The sequence below is a fragment of the Carcharodon carcharias genome, chromosome 12 (genome assembly GCF_017639515.1).
Source record: "Carcharodon carcharias isolate sCarCar2 chromosome 12, sCarCar2.pri, whole genome shotgun sequence".
In the NCBI taxonomy this organism is placed as follows: Eukaryota; Metazoa; Chordata; class Chondrichthyes; order Lamniformes; family Lamnidae; genus Carcharodon; species Carcharodon carcharias.
In genome coordinates, this window is record NC_054478.1 from 28400996 (window position 1) to 28422742 (window position 21747).

Consider the following 21747-nt stretch of genomic DNA (forward strand, 5'->3'; position numbering starts at 1 on the left):
GACTTTTAACAATATCCCAGATGTTCAAAATTTTGAAACCCTTGAGATAGAACAAAAAGCTATCAGTCCCCAGGCTCAGTATAGATGGAATGAGAGCTGAGGCTTGCTTCGTGCCAAATAAGTGCTGGTTAATGACCATCCTGAACAAGAGACAGCCCAGCCAGTTCCTCCTTCAACAGTTCCACCATTACCGAAGCCTCCACCATCAGCACAGTGGAGCCTATTACCGACCAGGCGTTGAACTGGGCCAACCATACATTCATGGTGGCTATGATAACAGCTATGATAACTACCTGATCCCTCAAAGCCTGCCCACCATTTACAATGTTGAAGCCAGCAGTGTGGTGGGATTTCTCACCACTTGGCTGAATGGGTGCAACTGCAACAACTCCCAAAAAGAGTGAACGGCATCGAAGTGGGAGCAGTTCATTTCATTAGCACCCTTCCCACTGGACTCAGTATCCACCCCCTCCACCAGTGTGCACTGTGGCTGCAGTTGATAGAAACTACTGCAGCAACTCAAGTGTCAAGGTTAATGTGAAAGGAGCTTCCACTCTGTGGCCTGTGCCTCCAAGAAGGCCGAGAACAGCAACGTCATGAGAACAGCATCAACTTTGTGCTTCCCACCATCCTGACTTGGACCTATATTCCTCTTCGGTAAACAGCCAAAAGGTCCAATAGCAGCTCATAATGCTGAGCAAGCAAACCCCTGCCAAAAGCACCAGCAAAGGCACATCCACCCTATGGATTTAGATCATTTGAAGAATTTGAGCTAGGTAAAAAAGAAAGTCACAAATTTACTGACTTTAACACATATTTCGCACGGATGGGGCGAGCACAAAGTCAGTGAAAACATTTGGGAGATTCATCTGAACGTGCTTGAAACTGAGCAAATGAGGAACACTCTCATATTCGGTGCCAGAGCACTTAAGGTCAGATCGAATATATCCTGCATTGTAAATCAAGCAAAGGATCCAGGAGGTGGAAGCACAGATTCACCGGTCCGGTTGGGTAGGCTAAATCCTGCCAGACAGACCACCCACCCACCCAAGACAAGGACCGGGTATAAAAACAAATTCAAATTCCGAGGCACAACAAAAAGCCTAAGGCATGGGATGTCCATCTGCAGTGTGTGCACTAATGGGCTGATGAAGGTAGAAGGAGGCAGAGAATCCTGGAACAGAGAGGCCGCGTTGAAATAAATATACCCCCATAACAGACAAATGTTGAAGCTGCAAAGTCATTTATCTTCACGTAAACTTTAATGTTTTCTTCTTAATGCCTCCCCCACATGTCCCATCCCCCACCCCCACCCCCAAACCCCTCACCCCCCCACCCCCCCCCGCCCCCCTCCATTGCCTTTCAAGGTCTGTTTTCACTATCGGATTTAGAATTTGGTAAAAGGTGGTAACCCTAACTGTATCATTTGATTTTGTTGCTGTCAACAGAACCCACAGAAGAGCAGGTCCAATGTTGTCTTCTGGAGAACTTAATGATTTTCTGTAATGCTCCGATGAGCTGAAGTGTAACAGCTTTGAAATTCCAGATGGTGTAAGGTTTCCTGTTCCGTCTGACTCAGTTATAAATGAGGCAAGTATTTGATCCCCAAAAAAAAACCTCCTCAAACAGCAGAGTGAAGGTTATAAATTAAATAACATTAGTCTCAAAAAAAATGCAAAGCAGCACTAACATCTCTTTTATTTTAACTTGTGGATATAACACAGATAATAAAAAAATGAAATCTCTCGCAACCACAGGGGAATGATTCATAACCACCCTTCATATCCATTTTAATAGATTATTCTAAACAGATGTTCCAGCTGTGGAGAGATTTCGCTGATGCATAAGCTGTGTTCACATTATGGGAATTGTCATAAAGTTGTCATGCTCAGAATTAAAGTATGTGTCATTTCTTCCTCGGTTCATTTATTGTATTCTGCTGACGCTTTTAGTGTAAAACATTTTTTCTTAAAAAATGCTGGTTACCTGAATGCTAACTAGCGAGTGGAATAGCTCTGTCCTCAAATCAGCCTGAATTAACAATATCCACAAAAGAAATTAAACATGGTATAATGAGCATAATGGGACTCAATTTTGCATCTCAACATCCTGGACCCCAAGGGCATCTTAAACACTTGCGATGCATTATTGGGATGGTTCATTTTTCTGCCACAGGAATGCCACCAAAAGCAGGTGAAGGGCAGAATACCAGTTTATTAACCCCTCTGCAATAGACCTCAGGCCAGCAGGAATATCACTCTCCTCATTTTTGTATTATAGGATATTGATACACAGGCAGATTATTTGCAATGGAACTTCAAAACTGTCCATTCTATTGGCAAGTAAGACACACCACCAATTTATACCACCCAATCCAAAACCCAGTGTATTTGGGCAGTATTTATAAAGTAATTTAAAAATATAAATATATTTGCTTTAAAAGATCTTCCTTGATATATTTAAAAGTGGCAGCTTGATGCAGTTTGATTAAAACAGCTGGCTATAGTTTATCACAAAAAAGCATTTTAATCACAGTGTCAATCCATGACCTTTGAGTAGCCTGATGATATATTATTGAAATTCACTTTTAAATAATATTTTAAACAACTTTCTAGTTATATTAGGGGTACAATGGTCAGTTTCTTAGTAAATTAATACAAAAATCACATTTTAAAGCTTGTAAAATGTACCCTTTTGTGCCTTTACACCCAAAACAACATTTGAACATCTGCAAACGATAGAAATAAGTAGAATACTTTTCTTTTATTCATTCATAGGAAGTGGGTGTCACTGGCTAAGCCAGCATTTACTGCCCATCCCTAATTGCCCTTGAGAAGGTGGTGGTGAGCCATCTTCTTGAATTGCTGTGGTCCATGTACTGTAGATACACCCACAGTGCTGTTATGGAGGGAATTCCAGGATTTTGACTCAGAAACAGTGAAGGAATGGTGATATATTTCCAAGTCAGGATGGTGAGTGTCTTGGAGGGGAACTTGCAGGTGGTGGCATTCCCATCTGTCTGCTGCCCTTGTGCTTCTAGATAGTAACAGTCGTGGGGTTGGAAGGTGCTGTCTAAGGAATCCTGATGAGTTCCTGCAGTGTGTCTTGTAGATGGTACACACCGCTGCTACTATGCGTCGGTGGTGGAGGAAGTGAATGTTTGTGCATGGGGTGCCAATCAAGCGGGCTGCTTTGTCCTGGATGGTGTCAAGCTTCTTGAATTTTGTGGGAGCTGAACTCACCCAGGCAAGCGGAGAATATTCCCTCACACTCCTGACTTGTGCCTTGTGGATGGTGGAGAGGCTTTGGGGAGTCAGGAAGTGAGTTACTCACTGCAGGATTCCTAGCCTCTGACCTGCTCTTATAGCCACAGTATTTATATGGCTGGTCTAGTTCAGAGTTCAGTTGTTGTAACTCATGACACTGACCAGCCAGGCACCAGGAACAGTTGCACATGTACATTTGGCTCACACTGCGGCCACTGCCTTGCTCGTGTTTAGCAGTGCACCCCGACATTTCAACTCCATCCTTTCTTAGAGAAATCCAGTTTAATTACTTATCAGATCCCCCATTTACTGAGAATCGATTAAATTAAAGGTCTTGAGAAATAATTTTAGAAGCAACTTGCTGTTTTGCAATGATTGCTCTGCAATGTCACTCATTTATGCTGTCTTGTTGCTGGGGGCTTATGGTCTTATGGGATATAGATGGCCGGTTTTAAGCAGCACTATAACTCTGAAATTTCCTAAGCAGTTCATTTGTAAACCCTTTTTTGGCCAGGCACAATGTGTATAAATTGGAACTATGTCTTATTTGACAATAGAATGGATAATTTTGAGGTTCCATTGCAAATAATCAGTCAACATAACAATACTGTCCAATACAAAAATTAGCAGAGTGATGTTCCTGCTGGCCTAGAGTCTGTTCTAGAGGGGTTGATAAATCGGTATTTGGCTCTTTGTAAGTGGGCAAGCACCTGCTTTTGGTGGTGAGCTTGTGGCAGAAAAATGAACTGTCCCTCAAATTGGGCCAGAAGTCTTTAGGGCACCCTTGGGGCCCAGGACATTGATTCCCAAAACTGAGACCCATTGTGCATTGGAGTGCAGATAAGCAGGAAGTGCTCCCCCTGGTGTTGGAGTCTTAATGGAAACTCCCAGTGCTAGTTAATTTACCCTGGGGTTGTAGCCGGTTGTTTGGGAGGGGTCAGCTTTCTGGTGAATTGTTTTTGAAAAACTGATGCAAAAGGTGGCAGAAATCCTGGCCAATCACAAACTCGCACTGCAAATTCACATTCTTTTGCATGGTTATGCTGGTTTCAGCCAATAAGACTGTAATTGAGCAGAACGACCAGGCTGCCAATGCTAATTTTATTGCAGACTCTGTCAACTGTGGATATCACATCTAGCAACATCTGGGTGAAACAGCAGAAGAGACTCTCTGAGTTCTAAAATTATTTTTTGTGGGTTTAGGGGAGGCAGGGAGAGCTCGTCTGGACTCAAAAAAAAAATATGAACCGCTGTTGGCCTGGGCTCCCCTCTCTCCCCACAACTGCAAATCCTACCCTAATAGGGGACATCATTTTACCAACTGGATCCCCAATCTGGGCATCCAATGTTCTGCTGGCCCGCAGCAGGCAAGTTCCATTGGAATGCCTATTCAAGGTTTACGGCCAACACGCTAATCCCCACTGGAAGTTGTAATCTATCTTCTAGCTTATTTGTAGTTATCAGTAACTGGATAAGAGGATCTAGTCATTAATATTTCAGTCAGACATCTGCACTTATTCTAGACTATAAAGCTGTCAGATTGTGGTTAAAAACCCAACTGGCTCACTAGTATCTTTACAGGAAGGGTACTTGCTAATCTTACCCATTCTAGCTTGTATGTGAGCCCAATGCCACATCATTTCTGTTTGCTCTTAACTGCCCTCTGAAGTGGCCTGTTAAGTCACTTCCTTGTGTCAGACTGGTGCCAGTGGTTTAATAGGGAGGCTTACCGCCAACTTTTCAGGGCAACCAGGGATGGGCAATAAATTCCAACCTTGCCAGCAACACCCACAGCCCAAAAATGAATTTAAACTAACACGCTGTGTTCAGATCTGTGTCAGAGGTGTGATGTTAAGCACCATTTATGCAAATAACAGGAAGTACAGACCAGGCAAAAGAAAATATGAAACATACTGAAGAAAGTCCCCATTCTGGAATGAAGGAGTTTGTATCTCCTGCTCTGATTCATGGTAGACCATGTGTGACCAAAGGTAGCATCAAAGTGCTTGAACTAGAGGCATGTTTCAGGTCAGGGTAAGGGTAATTGCTTTTTTTTTCCCTGTTGTACCAACAATCAAAAGTGCATACTGCCATTACCCACCACCATTTTTCTGAAATAAAAGGGAAAATCATAGTGGAAAGCCAGAACATTACACTATATCCACCATTTACAAGCATGAAAGACTGTTAACATAACATCACATTCAGTGTGTGGTCAGAATCCATCATCTTCCTTTGCAGGCTAGGATAGAAAACTTGATTTACTATTCCAGACTATTCACAAATAGCTATTGAATTGCTCTGGAGATTACTAGTACAGCTCCAAAGCAGAGACATATCTAGACTTTTCTGTACATTCCCCTTCAATTTCTCACCTTCCTGTGCCTAATAGACAAAGATCAACTGTTGACCACAGTCCCTAATGAAACATTATAAAGTGCACAAGAGGACCATTTCTATCCTACCTCCACCACCACCCCCACCCCACCCCACCCCCCCCCACAACCCCAGCTGTCATTCAGAAATAAGACCGCCGAGCCTCACGAGGTTTTTTAAATAAAAACTAAATTAAACATTTATTAATTTAACATCAAATTAAACACACACACACACACACACACACACACACACACACACACACACACACACACACACACACACACACACACACACACACACACACACACACACACACACACACGTCTACAAATTACTACCGTAAAAACTTTTCAACAAATCCCCAAAGTAATCACTCCCGGGTAAATTTGCACCAAGGCTACAGTAACCCATCAGCCTGAATTTTTCCCATGTCAGGGGGAAAGCAGGCAGGGGCAGTTGTGGAGCCGACTACCACCTGCGATCGGCTCCGCTGCGCCATTTCACAATTATGGCCCACCCAGCGTACTACGCGAGAGGTAGCGCCCAGCATGACTTGTGCAGGCAGGGGGAGGAGGGAGAGTGCTTCAATCTCCCTGAGCTGCCTGAGGGAGATTGAAACGATTGTTAAAAAAAAATAACTAAAAGCAATGAAAATTTAATGAAACATGTCCCCTCGTGTGACTGTGCCGCATGGAATGGGACAAGTTTTTATTTTTCGGAAAAACTTTTCATTTTAATTTCCGAAGCTTTAGGGAACCTCAACCCCCTCGTGGAAGAGGTTTCCTAAAAAAAAAAACGTGAAGGCTGCTTGGCCTTTTCGCCTGCCCGCCAACCATAAGGTTGGAAGGGCTGAGTAAAGTTGAACTTAAGTACTTCCTTAATGGCCTTTAATAGGCCTTTTAAATACCGGCGGGCGCCTGCCAGAGTCGGCTGAGCACCCGCCAAACGAAACATCGCGAGACAGCACGATGACGCTGGGACAGACCCCCGGCATTATCACGCATCATTTTACATGCCGGCATGTTGGGCCCGGCCCCTCAAGCCAGCTGAAAAATTCAGGCCTTAGACTTCAAGCAGACACTAGGCAAAGCACATTTGACTTTACAAATTCAAAACGAGGCTCCTTGCAAGTTGGTTTCTTTGCAGGCACAGCTGTGGGCGTACAGGCGGGTTAGATTTTAAATGCCTCTGCCTTACACATACAAACTCCTTTCTGTTTATACCTAGCTTCCCCTTTGAATGTAAATTTTCCACTGTATCCTCCTCAGCTTTTAGTGTCACATCTTCTCACAATATTTTCATCCCATTAATTTTATTAATAACATAAACACATTGCTTAGTGTCTCCCAGCTAAGTGCAAGATTTTACCCATTCTTCGAATGGTTTATTGAACAAATGCAAATTTACGGCTTTACCTTCTCCTCACATTGATCTAAATAATATCTCAAAACTGCTAAACATCAAAGCCCCAAGATTAGCTGGCTTTAATCCAAGTAAGCCACACACATACACAGACCCAACTACAATTCCAATTTAAAAATAGTTTCTAGTAACTTTACAGACATTAATATCTCTTCATACACGCATTAGCGGCGCAATTGGCTCCAATTTTCTGTGGCTCGTCCAATCTTATTGGTGGACGGGCGAATCAGCCCGGCAGACTTTGCATTTTGGTCAAACCTCATCCAAGGGCGGGATGAAATTTCCGTCATGAAATAAAATAAAAAATAAATATCTGTGGGCAGCATTTTTATCCGTTGCATTCTCAGGTGCTTGATTGTGATGCATGGACATTTTTTTGTTCCAGCTTTTAAAACCTTTATTTGATGATTTTCAGGCCCGCGGCAGTCGTTTGCCTTCAGGGAGCTTTCTGGCAGCGCTCACCTGCACCCGTGGTGACTTCATCACTCGCCCCCTCCCCTCCTCACCCGAACCCCGGCAGTGCCGAGCATCTCAGCAGGCCTCTCACGCTGGCTGGCTCTTCCTTGTCTCCTAACACGCAGAGCTGACTCAGAGAGATGAGGAGTTATTAAAAAATATAAAAGAAATTAAAAATGCAACGAAACACGTCCCCCTCATGCGACTCTGTAACATGGGCGGGGTCATGTTTTTAATTAAATTTTAAAACTTTTTATTCCTACTTGCTTTTGGAAACCTCACCCCGCCCCGTGGATGAGGTTTCTTGAAAAATGCAAAGGCTGCTTGGCCTTTTTGCCTGCCTGCCTGCCAATCGTAAGGCTGGACAGACAATGAAAAATTTAAGTTAATTGATTGTTTAATGGCCCCAACAGGCCTTTTCATTGTTGGCGGGTGCGCTGCCAACTCCGGGCACGCGCCCGCCGGCCGAACTATCGTGCGGCTGTGCATTGACGTCGGCACGCTGGGCCAAGATCCGTGCGCTTCTTTTCACGCTGGAGCGGGTCAGGCATGCACCCGGCCGCTGAGCTAAAAACTTTGCCCTTTAAACACCAGCTCTCTCTGGCTGACATTGAACAATGGGTGTGAGAGCAGGGAGCCGCCTACAGAGACAGTCGGTGCACAACGACCAGAAAGGCGAGCTAACATTTTGAAACAGGTACGAGGCTGCTGAAGGAAGGCGCAGGCAACGTTATACCAGATACCTTCCAAATTAGGAGTTCCTGTGGCCCAACTGCTGAAGAGCCTGCAAAGCAATCATTTGTGTCAGAGAAACTCCCAAGCCTGGTTGTAAAGAAGGCACAGACTAGAATGTTTTTTTTATTTTTTGTTTTTTTTACTTTTTGCAGTAGCTTGTTCCTCCTTCTCAATCTCATCAGTATCCCTGTAGAAGTACAGATCAGGCATCACCTCCCACGGATGTTCGCGACTAATGGTATCACACATACGCAGAACTTCCTGATCAAGCATCCACCACATCAGACCAATGGAATGGGCACTCTTCTTGTTGCACAGGACTGCGATATCCATGTAATTCAGGGGTGAGTCAGTGTTGCACATGGCAATGGTGGGGCTGTTAACTTATGATGCTTCAGTTAAGGGCTGATGATCCTGTCGAGGGCCTGTCACCACCAGCAGACGGGGCTCCCTGAAGGCGGCCTGGATCTGATTGGTGAACGTACCCGGGGTAAATCTTCCAGCAATGGGGATGGCACCAGTGGCAGCAGAAATCTTCAGCACAGGGCGCTGCCCAAATGGTCTGGAGGAGATGACGCAGACATCAGCCGGGCTCTTGATAGAGACAATGACACAAGCAGCAAGCAACAATTTCTTCCATGTCTTCTTCAGGTTGATGATATAGGTACCATCACTTTTCCTTTTGTAGACATATTTCTCCATCTGGGAGGCCAGGTTGGTGATGCCCAGGCGGGTAGAAGCAGCAAGGAATTTAAGGACATCCTCATCATTCAGCTGCAGCACATCGAGACCTCCGGACTTTGTGAATGTTTCCCGTTAAAAGCAACGATGGGCCACCCAGTATAATGCCGAGTGGAAGTTTAGATTTTTTTTTTTGTAAATGAAGAATGCCAATTTAATGGCTGCCTTTTATTGTATTTAACTATCACCACAGTTCATTTTATGTGTTGACAGTCTGCAATGTAGATGATGCCGACTGCTAACCATTGACCTATGTAGTGTAAGAGAGTGCAGTATTACACTGAGAGCTTTGTTGGTTACTTTAGGTACATATAACCGTAATGAATATTTCGTACAATAAAACAAAAGTTTTTCACAGGTAAGTCATCTTCCAGCCAGGGGTCTATATTGAAGTTCTCGCTCAAACTGATCTGCTGTCAGACTCCCTTCAATAGCTTCACAGCCAGGGTTGAACACAGAGTATGCACTAATTTCAACTTGCATCTTTTTGGATGGTCTCGGATCCCAACGTAAATCCAATAAAACATCGATAGTACAAAATATGCCAAGCCAAACTTCAGCTCAATGAAAAGACCGAGTAGGACCAGCCAGAGCAGGAATTTTAGGATAGTCACAGTTGTGAAGATAGTGTGATCAGATTCAACAGGGTCTGTCAGAGATCTCTCGTGGAACCAAGCCTGGCCATTTTCCCTCTTTGCTCTGTTCTCGGCTGTGTCTCGAGGCGGCTCGCGGGACTCTGCCTAATCTCCCCGGGGGCACAGCCACTCCCACAGGGCGCCGACCACCCTGCGGCTTCCCCGAAACCCGTCGTCGCTTTGCGGCTTGTTTATTGCTTACCAAACGAGCTTACTTCCCCACTCTAACACAACATCCCCCAGTGCTGGCCGACTCTTCCTCATATACACACCTGAGTATGATTAACTAATCAACGCCCAATGCCTGTTCACCTTGTTATCTTCAACTACTGGGTAGTTAACATCCTTTAGCAGAACCTATTAGATATCAGCAGGTTCCCTCTTTTTAAATTAAATTGATATGCAAACAAAAACTGTTCATAGGCCTGAATTTTTAGCTCGGTTGGTGGGCACGTTCGGCGGGCCTGGAATTGTCTGGGAAACAGACCACCGACCGTGATCTGCCTCCGCCCGCGAGTTCACACTGGCTGGCCAATTAACAGCCAGCCAACGTGAAGAGTGCAGTGAAAAGCTCAGCGTTACCGGAGTGGGGGGTGAGAGGACGATGGGCGATGACATCAACGCAAGTGTGGGCGAGCGCTGAGAGAAAGCTCCCTGAAGGCAGAGAGCTGCCTCAGGGAGCTGCAGACCCAAAAACATTCCAGCGACGTTTTAAAAAGCAGAAGAAAATGTCCGAGCATCGCAATCAGGCACTTGAAATTACAGGTGATAAAAATGATGCCCCCCAGATTTTTATTTATATTTTATTTCATAATAGAAACCTCATCCCGCCCTTGGATGAGGCTTTATGAAAAATGTAAAAGCCGCCTGGCCGATTTGCCTGTCCGCTAACCGTTGGGATTACTTTCACTTGTAAACCATTGAATAAAGGTTAAAAAAATGTTAAGGATATGTCCCCCTCATGTGAAACTGTCACATGAGCTGGAACATGCCCATTAATTTTACTAAAAATTTTTTTCAAACACCTTAAAAAAGTTCATGAAATCTTGTCCCGCCTGTGGATGAGGTTCCATGAAAAATGCGAAGGCCGCCTGGGCCCTTCGCTTGCCCCCCAACCTTAAGGCTGGACAGGCAGCTCAGCTAATTGTTTTATCGGCTTTTTAAATGGCCTTAATAGGCCTTTGAAAGCTTGGCGGGCGCGCAGCCAACTCGGGTGCACCCCAGCCAAACTGAATATCCAAATGCCGCACGGTGACATCGGGACGCTTGCTCGACATCACCGCGTGCCATTTTACGCCAAAGATTCTACCCAATAAATACAGAGCCATATGTGTGACTTCCACCAGTGCCAGTGTCTCCACAGCTAAGGTGCTTTTAACTAGCCTCCTTATTTTTTTTCGATTCCATGCTAATGAACAACATTTATCATTTCTTCCCACTAAAAAATAATGAACCCTGCTATACTCAAATTACTATTGGGAAGGTTAGCGTGTGAGATGTCACCAAAAATGACTAATTTCGTCCCTTCTGGGTCACCAAGGTCCGGAAATCTGACTATACGTTCTTCTAAGCTTAATTTCTTCAGTGTCTTACTTGCTTTTACTAACAGCAGCATATTTCAGCATGGTGCTCAATTCTAATACATCATAGCACGCATCTGGCCCAGTTTGTGTGCATAGCCAGTTTAATTGCCCAATTAAGCTTCTTAATTGATCTGCTTCTTCCTTGGTTGTACAGTCTTCCTTTTGTGAGGACCTGGCCTGATTTATCAGGATCATATTAACATTTTTTAGGTAAGACTGTTGATTCAGGGTTATTCCCAACTTATTCTACCTATTGCCCAATCCTGTATACTTAAAAGCTGCAGGAACCGGACTTCCAATTTTGAATTCCTGTGTAATTTTTTCTATCAGAAATTTCTCAAGCGTGGCAGATTCCCCCCCCACCCCCCCACAGGAAATCATCCGCGTGCATTATGAAAATGCCTGCAATTTTCCTTCACAGTACCAATGGGCAGGATTTTGCCCTTGGCGGGGTTGCTAAGCAGGGGCGGGCAGGGACAGTCGGGAAGCCAACCGCCATTGCAATTGGCTCTCCGCACTGCGATTTCACGCCGGCGAACTAATTAAGGCCTGCACTGCATGTGCATTGTGAGCGGTAGCGCTGAGCGCTGCCTGTACAGCCGGGGGGAGGAGGGAGAGCCGGGCCTCAGGGAGATTGACGCGCTGTGTTAAAAAAAATGAAGAGAATAAAAATTGAATAAAACACGGGGCACATTTGTATTTAATGTTTATTTGCTTTAAGAAACTTCATCCCGCCTGTGGATGAGGTTTCCTAAAAAAATGTAAAGGCCGCCTGGCCTTTTTGCCTGCCTGCCAACCATTATGTTGGATGGGCTGTGTAAATTTGAATTTAATTGGATTGTTAATGGCCTTCATAGGCCTTTTAATTGTCGGCGGGTGTGCCGCCAAATCCGGCACGCGCCCGCCAAACGAAATATCGCAAGGCTGCACGATGATGTTGGTACACACGCCCAATGTCATCAAGCGTCATTTTACGCTGGGGCGTGTTGGGAGTGTGCCCGCACGCAGAGCACAATAAAACATTGCCTTCAGCTAAAAGCAGATCCAGCAATCCGATTTTTGCAGGACAGGCCTATCTGAAAAATGTCAGACCCTGAGTGCATCATTTAGCCCATAAACAGCATGTCTAGCCTCCAGACTGGCCCCCTTGCAAAAATCCTGCTTTGACGTAAATGGATTTACATTCCCATGAGCACGTCGCAAAAAGTGTTAGGAAACTTACGTTCGCCACTGTTGTGGAGTCTACGCTAACTTCCTGATTACTAAGTTTTTCCTCAAATCCTCAAGTTACAAGTCTGGTTTTCGACCATTCGGAAGTACTTTCTCCATTCGTAGCCACCTATGATCTTACTGAATGGCGGAGCAGGCTCAAGGGGCCAAATGGTCTACTCCAGTTCCTATTTCTTATGTTCAAATTGTTGATGTAGTTTTCTAATTATTTGCTTCATCTCTTTACCCCCCCAGCTGCCTTTAATGCCTCTTTGACATTCTGTCTAGAGATGATAGGCCATCAATGAACACAATAATGCCCCAACTGCATAAATTGTAAATCTACAGATCTCCCAAAGACAATCACTTTATCATGCTTCATGTCCAACTTCATTCGAGCCTTTATCTTTGAAAGCTTACTTAACAGTAAAGGTATTTCACTCGATACATCAGTATTGATTACGTAATTTCCCCATTCTATTTTACATGGAATTACTATTCTTTTTAGTGATTTCAATGCGTTACCATCACCGAACCGGAAACAAACAGAACAGTCATATTCTTTGACATCACTTCTGTCTTCCTTACTTAAAGAATCCATGTAACAATTTAGCCAGTCCACTCTATATATTGTGGACACACACCCACTATCTAGAACTGCGCAATTGAACAAATCTGTGACTAAGGGCAGAATTTTGCCATCAGCGAGCAGAAGGCGGGACCCATTCGCCGATGCGTAAAATAACGTGAGGTGACGTCAGGCGGAACTCCCGATGTCATCCCGCCCCATTTAAATTTTCAGGAAGGTGGGGGCACAGCAAAATCAGCAGCGGGCCCGCCGACCTGTCAATGGCCAATTGAGGCCATTGACAGGATCATTAAAACAATTAAAGGACCCGCCCGTCCGACCTTAAGGCTGGTGGGCAGACCAGGAGCCCCAGCGGGATGAGGTTTCATGTAGGGATTTAAAAAGTTTAATAAACTTATAACGTAAATTATTAATATGTTCCATCTCTTGTGACATTGTCACATGAGGGGGACATGCTAGGGATTTTTTTTTCTCTAATTTTCATATTTTTAAAAGTGTAAGCGATCTCCCTGAGGCAGCACTTAGCCTCAGGGAGATATGCGCTCTGTCGTGCGCATGTGCGAAAGAGCACATTCTCGCTTTTGGGGAGTCCCCTCCCACCCGTATAGGGACCGCATAGCACTTCCTGCCGGACGCCATGCTGGGTGGGCCTCAATTGGCCCATCCACATAAAATTGCTGCAGGGCCCGCTTCTCTGGCAGGGATCGGCTCCCCGCCCGCCGGAGATTGGGTCGGATACCCGACAGGCATAAAACTGCCCGTGGATACTCACTACCAGACTGAAACTTTTGGTCACCATTACAATTCCTTTCGATTGGTTAGTATCATCCTCCTCACTTTCCACATCTTCTATGTCATGTGTCATCTCAAAAATCCAATTTTTCATTTTTGGGCAATTCAATGCATAATGATACTTAGAGTCTCATTCGAAGCACCTGTTGACCACCCTTTGGTTATTCCTGGTATTCATCCTCCTTCCATATTTACCCAACTTCCGCCGCCTGTTATAGCTCCCGAAAGGGTCTCTGTCCCCGTACTTCTTGTTTGTAATTTTTCTTTCATATAGACGTTTGGGCCCTATATTTGAATGGTCACAAAATGCTGCTCGCATTGTATCCTCCATCTTTGGTGTTACTGCTGAAGTGCCATAAAAGCAGCCGGACATTTTTTTAAGACTTCAGACATTTGGTCCGAAAGAGTATCTCTCTCTTTAAATCTAACTCCAGTTAAAATCAAGACCCTATCCATGTTTGATATCCTAACACAGTACAATAATTTAAAGGCAAGTACTGATTTAGGAATTTCCAAGTGGAATTGCTGCAATCTCGTATATAGTCGGTTAAACTCCGTGATGTATTCCTCTACGGAAGAATCATCCTTTCTCTTTAATTTATCAATGTCCGGCCAAGCCTCCTAGATGTTCAGTAAGTCATCTTCCATATAAATTTGATGCATGAATCTTAAGAGAATGTGCAACCCTGCTTCATTGTCCAGTTCCTGAGCATCTAGTTCTGAGAACACTGCGCAGCAGATCTTGCTCCTAGCAGGAAGCGAAAGCACTAGAGCCATCAACTTCTTTTCTCCATTGATCATAAGGTTCCCTTTCACAAAACAATTGTGGAAAATCTTGTCCTGCCACCTTATACCTAGTTTCAGTCATCTTTCTTCAAAGTGTCTCCAATTATACTGTTCTATCAAAAACAAATAACTCCACTTTTTGTCTGGAAGTAAGTCCCAGTCTCCAAATTTCACTCTCAAGCAACCATCCTTTGCTTCTAAATGTCAGAAAAATTCCTAAGCCTGGTTGTGAAGAAGACACTGAGACTAGGATTTTTTTTTGGAAACTATCTATTGCTTGCCCTAGTGATTAATTCTCCACTCTAACACAATCCTCCCAGTACTGGCTGATTCTTCTTTATATACACATCTGGGCATAATTAACTAATTAATACCCAACACTGTTCACCTTATTACATTCAACTACTGGGTACTTAACACCCATCAACAGAACCTATTACATACTAACAATATGTCTTTTGAGTCACCAAAGATCATGCCAACTACTACAGTGAAAAGTTTTTCCATGATCTTTGCTGTTAAGAACCAGCCATCATTTAAGCCTCTTTCCTTACTCTAATACTGTCATAAACTTATTTTGTTGGCCATTTTGGACCACTTTTTTTATAAGGGTTTATCCATTGTGATTGATGAATTATTTTTTAAATGCCATTGCTTATCTGCCATCATATCATTTAATCTAGTTTCTCAATTTACCTTAGCCAACAGATCTATAGTACGTACATATATTGCTCAAATTTAAGACCCTACCTTTGCCCTTAATTGAATCACCCTCAAAGTCAATGCAAAATCATGGCATAATATGATCACTCTTCCCTACTCTTCTTTACGACAAGCATATTAACCATGCCTCATTACACAATACTAGATCTAAACTAGCCTGATTCCTAATGTAAAATTATTGTTGTTGACTCTGTCTTACCCCAATTTTGAAAATCAATAACACATGAGCTATTGAGCTATCTTTTAGTTTAAAGGAACAGTGCCTGATTCTATTGGGCTCTTGAGGTATTGGCATGGAGCTCAAAATGCACCTGTCCCATCTCTTTCAGTTCTGTTGGGTGGATGTCATCTGGATCTGAGTGATTGCTTTCACTGGTCGAAGAATCTAAAACATTAGGGCACAGTCTCAGGATAAGGGGCCAATCATTTAGGATGGAGATGAGGAGAAATTACTTTACTTAAAGGGTTGTGAATCTTTAGAAATCTCTATCTCAGAAGGTTGTGGATGCTCTATCATTGCATATATTTAAGGCTGGGACAAATAAATATTTTTGGTCTCTTAGGGAACTAAGGGATATGGGGAGTGGATGGGAAAATGGGGTTGAAGCCCAAAATTAGCCATGGTCACATTAAATAGCGATGCAGGCATGACAGGCCATGTGGTCTACTCCTGCTCCTATTTCTTGTGTTCTTGTGAAGCCTGATTTATTTCCTATTCTATCCAAGTTGGCATCCTTTTCTGTTTTAATATTTCTAAATATAATTCTTCATAATTTTGTTTCCCACTGCACGGCCCACAGTTGAAAACTGAACATCGTTCATAGTAGTTTAAACTGATGCAAGATAACCTTATACCTCGGTTTGGGAGGTTGGGGGGAAGGGGCAGGCAAAGTTCACTACCCATATCACCAAACTGATGAAATATAGATTATTGACTTTGTTTTAAAAGAGATAGGGGTATACTTTGTGCGTGAAGTTGAAGTCTAGCCACAGGACCTCCTTTAAATGTACTTGCAGACATCTGTCAAACACTAATTTGTGCAACAACAGAACTGACATTTAGCTTGTGAAAACTTGGTCATCTGATCCATGAACCTAGAGCCTCCAATTGAATATTAAAAACTATATTTAAAAAAAAGCCACATGATTGCCATTCTACTCAGAGCAGTGATGTGAGAGTGTTGCATTGGGAAAGGTGACATTGTTCACTTGAGATGTTAAACCCAAACCCTATCTATCTATCCAGGTGGATGTAAAAGATTTCATAGCAATAGCTGAAGAAGAACAGGGAATTCTCTTAGTGTCCTGGTCAACATTTACCTTCAGCTAAAAACAGATAAAATGGTGTTTTTCTCCTTTACTGTTAGTGGGACCTTGCTGTGAGGAAATTAACTTCTGTCACAGCACTGGTTATATTTCTAAAGATAATTAATGGGATGTGAATCACTTTGGGAGCTCCTGAAGACATGATAAGTTACTACACATTGCAAGTTATTTTCTTTCTTTAATAGGTTAAGCAGTTACAGGCAACGTAATTGCAGAAATTCTACTGTCAATGATTGTGTCCTTCCGAATGAAACTGCCGCAACATTCAATTTCCCCAGTGACACATCCAGGCATGGAATGATTATTGAAATGTGTAAAAGCTGCCGAGAAGTGTTGTAGTAAATTTTACTTGTTTGGGATTTAGATTAAATTACAAATGCTTTTTATTTGAATATATTTAGAAAATAAGGAGTAGTTGTTCTAAAACTCTGTGACAGTTATGATTTGAACAAGTTGTGGAGTGGCAGTTTGGTTTGATCTAACACCAAAAGAAAAAATTCAAATTAAAAATTGTTCAAAATTTTCAGAACTGCAGTGCAAATCCTTTTGCAGTGTACAAGTCTTTTAACCTTGTACTTCATGCCACAACTAAGGTTGTAATTTGGCACGGTCATTTTTTGGAGAGAAAATCATGCATCTGCCATGGTAAAATATGATGAGAATCAGCCATGCGCACACTTGGGTAACTTGTCAATTGTGAATCAGTCAGAGTTCCCTTGCCTTGGTTGTGGGTTCAAGTCCCTCTCCAGAGACTTGAGCACATGATCTAGGCTGACTCTCCAGTGAAGTACTGAGGGAGCTCTGCCCTGTTGGAGGCAGAGTTGGAGACAAAGGCCTGTCTTCCCTTTTAGGTGGATGCAAACAATCGCATGTTACTCTTTTAGAGAAGAGCAAGATAGAAACTCCCGAGCCTCCTAATATTTTTCCTGCAATCAACATTACTGAAAAAAACAGATTACCCGACCATCACCTCAGTGCTGCTTAAGGGACCTTATACAAACATAAGATAAGATGAAATAGGAGTAGGAGTATAAGTAGGCCATTCGACCTCTCGAGCCTGCTCTGCCATTCAATAAGATCATGGCTGATTTGTTTATGTTTCGAATTCTACATTCCCATCTACCCCTGATATCCCTTTGATTCGCTTGCCTAACAAGAATCTATCTACCTCATATTCAGTGACCCCGCTTCCATTGCTTTATGAGGCAGAGAGTTCCAAGGTCACACAACCCTCTGGGAGAAAAAAAATCCTCCTCATCTCTGCCTGAAAAAGGCAACCCCTAATTTTAGAACAGGGCCCTTTATTCTGGACTCACACACAAGAGGAAACATCCTTTCTACATCCATCTTGTCAAGACCATTCAGGATCTCATATACTTCAATCCAATCACCCCTCACTCTTGTAAGTTCCAGTGGAACCAAACCCAGGCTGTCCAATCTATCCTCATAAGACAACCTGCTCATTCCAGTATTAGGAAATAGAGATAGTTTAAGTAAGTTATATTTGTATTATTTTGGGGTGTTAGGAATGAGGTTTAGCTTTAATGTTTAAGTCAGGTTTGTATTTCTGTATCTGTGTTAAGAAAAGGTCAAGTTGAGTTTTAATTTCACTTTAAAAGGTACCTGCGTTTCTAATGAGAGTTTTATTGACTGTTGAAGCTAAGTTAAACAAACAAGAAAAACTGGGTTATCGCCTAGCAGCAAGGGTCCAGAGAGGCAGGTCCCTCCCACAGACATACACACAGAAGAAACTAGAAACAGCAGTTTGATTTGAAAGACGTTTGAGTTCAGCCAGTTTTTAAGACAGCTGCCAAGCAGAAGCAACCTAGAAGGGACAGATAGCCAGTCCCAAGCTAAGGAAGGCCTCCAAATCTAGGGGGGTGGAACAGGAATGAGTCCCAAGAAGATCTTCTAGTCCAAGGAAGGACAGGAACCTGGAAAGGGCCCTGTTAAGTGGAGTTAAGAGTGAGGAGCAGAGAAAGGCTCCATGCTTCAAGCTTAAAGAGATAAAAGCTTGTGAGAAGCCAGAAGGTCCAAAGAGTTAACTGAAGATCTGTAACTCTTTGCTATGGCCATATGAAGCAGTGGTGTACTGTGGACAGCTGAGTCAGTAAGAGAGAGTGCGTGGAGGAAAACATGAATGCATGTGGTGATGCAGGGGAGACGAACATCGTAAGGAGATTTCAAAACCCTGAAAGTGAAGCCTTGTGGGAAGGCATCTGAGAGAAAGCATCGGTTTGGGAGAGGATTCCAAGACGAGTTCTTGGAGAATGGAGATTGGAAACCTCATGAGGAAGATGGAGTTCAGTGAAACCCATTGGCTCACAGTGTGACAAGTGTCTGAGGGGAGCTGATGAGAGATCCATAGCATCTGGCATCTGTCACTTGGTTTCAGACCGTGGAGTGTCTGACCACAGGTTGCCTATTGGTTTACATGGACTGTGTACTCATCATGAACATCAGAGTATAAGATAGCTTTTGTAACTTGTGTTACCCTTACAAATCTGTATATATCTGGAAAGGTATAGTTGTGGGTGAAGGAGTATTGTAATATAGTTCATCTTTTCTAATTAAATAAATGTTTTATTCTTTTGTTAAAAGTTCATTAGCTGACTCCAGTGACTGTTCAGAGGCCACCCTCCACATATCTAAACAAACAAATAAAATATAGAATCTATCAAGCTGGGTTCCATCCTGGGATCAGGCTTGCCCTGTAGTAACCTCAGCTGGGATCTGAACATCAGATATCAATCTAGTAAACCTCATCTGAACTGCCTCCAACACATTTACATCCTTCTTAAATATGAAGATCAAAACTGCACACAGTATTTGAGATGCGATCTCACCAATACCCTGTACAAGTGAAGCGTAACATCCTTACTTTTGTAAAAGCAAAATACTGCAGATGCTGGAAATTTGAAACAGTAACAAAACTTGCTGGAAAAACTCAGCAGGCCTGACAGCATCTGTGGAGAGAAAGACAGAGTTAATGTTTCAAGTCCATATGACTCTTGAAGAACAGTCATACGAACTCGAAACGTTAACCCTTATTTTTATGTTCAATTCCTCTCGTAATAAAGGATAGCCATTCCATTAGTCTTCTTGATTACGTGTTGTACCTGCATACTAACTTTTTGTGACTCATGCATGAGTGCACCTAGATCCCTCTGCACCTCAGAATTCTGCAGTCATTCTCCATTTAAGTAATACTCTGCTTTTTTATTCTTCCTGCCAAAGAGAACAACTTCACATTTTCTCACATTATACTCCATCTGCCAGATTTTTGACCATTCGCTCAACTTATATATATTTGTCTACAAGATCCTTGTGTCTTCTTTACAACATAATTTCCTACCAACCTTTGTGTCATCTTCAAGTTTAGCTGCTCTGCCTTTGCTCCCCTCACCTACGTCACTGATATAAATTGTAAAAAGTTGACACCTCAGCACAGACTCCTGCGGGAGTCCATTAGTCACACCCTGCCAATCAGACTAAGGTCCAGTTATGCTTACTCTTTTTTTTCTGCCAGCCAGCCTGTCCTCTATCTGAGCTAACATGTTACCCCCTACACCATAAACTTTTATTTTTATTTGACCTGGCACCTTACTGAATGCTCCTGCGAATCCAAATCCAGAACCTCTACAGGCTCCCCTTTATCAACAGCTCATGTTACTTCTTCAAGAAATTCTAATAAATTAGCTAAACATGATTTCCCTTTCACCAAACCATACTGACTCTTCCTAATTCCTTGTGTTTTTCTCAGTGCCCAGCTTTGAGTTCTTTAATGATTGACACTAACACCTTCCCCATGACAGACATCAAGCCAATTGGCCTATAGTTTCCTGCTTTCTGCCTCCCTCTCTTCTTGATTGGAGGGGTTATATTTGTTATTTTCCAGTCTGAATGAGCCTTTCCAGAGCTTAGGGAATTTTGGAAAATTAACACCAATGTATCTACTACCTCATTAGCCACCTCTTTTAAGGCCCTGGGATGAAATCCATTGGACACAAAGACTTGCCAGCCTGCAGATCCATCAGTTTGCTCAGTAGCGCTTCCCTAGCAATTGTAATTTCACCAAGTTCCTCTCTCCCCTCTACATCCTGATTTACAGCTTTTACTGGAGTGTTTTTATATCCTCTACAGTGAAGACAGAAACAAAATATTTGTTCATTTCAGCTGTCATTTCCTTATTATCTACTATTAACTCGTCATTTTTACTCTCCAGGGGACCAACACTCATTGTACTTACTATTTTCTGTTTAAATACATGTAGAGATTCTTGCTATCCATTTTTACATTTCCAGCTAGCTTCCTCTGATACTCTAATTTCCTCCTCCTGATTAACCCTTTAGTCATTCTCTGCCGTTCTTCATATTCTGACCAATCATCTGACCAGCCACTCATCTTTGCACAGATACATGCTTTATCCTTAAGTTTGATGCTTTCTTTAGCTTCTTTAGTTCACCACTAGGTCCTGCATTTAGAATTTTTCTTTATAGTAGAAATACACTTATTCTGAGTATTCTGTAAAATTCCCTTAAATGTCCGCCACTGTTTCTCTTTTGATCTATCCCCTAGCTGAGTAATCCAGTTAACTTTAGCTGGCTCAACTTTCATGTCCATATAATTGCCCTTATTTAAGTTTCAAACACTAGTCTCAGATCCACTCTTCCCACTTTCATACCGAGGTGTAATATTCAATCATATTGTGGTCACTGCTATTTATGGGTGCCTTTTCCCTGAGGTCATTAATTAATCCTGTCACATTATTCAATACTAAGTCTAATATAACCTGGGTCCAGAACATGCTGTTCTAAGAAACTATGTCCAAAGCATTCTATGAACTCCTCATCCAGGCTACAATTGCCATTCTGATTTTCCCAGTATATATGTAGATTAAAGTAACCCATGGTTTTTGCCGTCCCTTTATCACAAGCACCCAATATTTCATACTTTGCCCTACATTGTGGTTACTGTTATGGTACCTGTAGACCACTCCCACTAGGGACTTCTCTCTCCTGCTATTTCTCATCTCCATCCAAACCAACTCTACATCCTGATCTCCTGAACCAAGATCATCTGTAATTATTGCACAAATGTCATCC

General features: G+C 42.8%; 1 protein-coding gene and 1 pseudogene across 1 annotated transcript in view; both read right to left on the reverse strand.

Annotated features, from left to right (window-relative positions):
- LOC121284660 (contactin-associated protein-like 5) overlaps nt 1-21747 on the reverse strand; it is a 736588-nt gene that overhangs the window by 433129 nt on the left and 281712 nt on the right. The window lies entirely within an intron of this gene.
- On the reverse strand, nt 8382-13901 carry LOC121285039 (annotated as a pseudogene).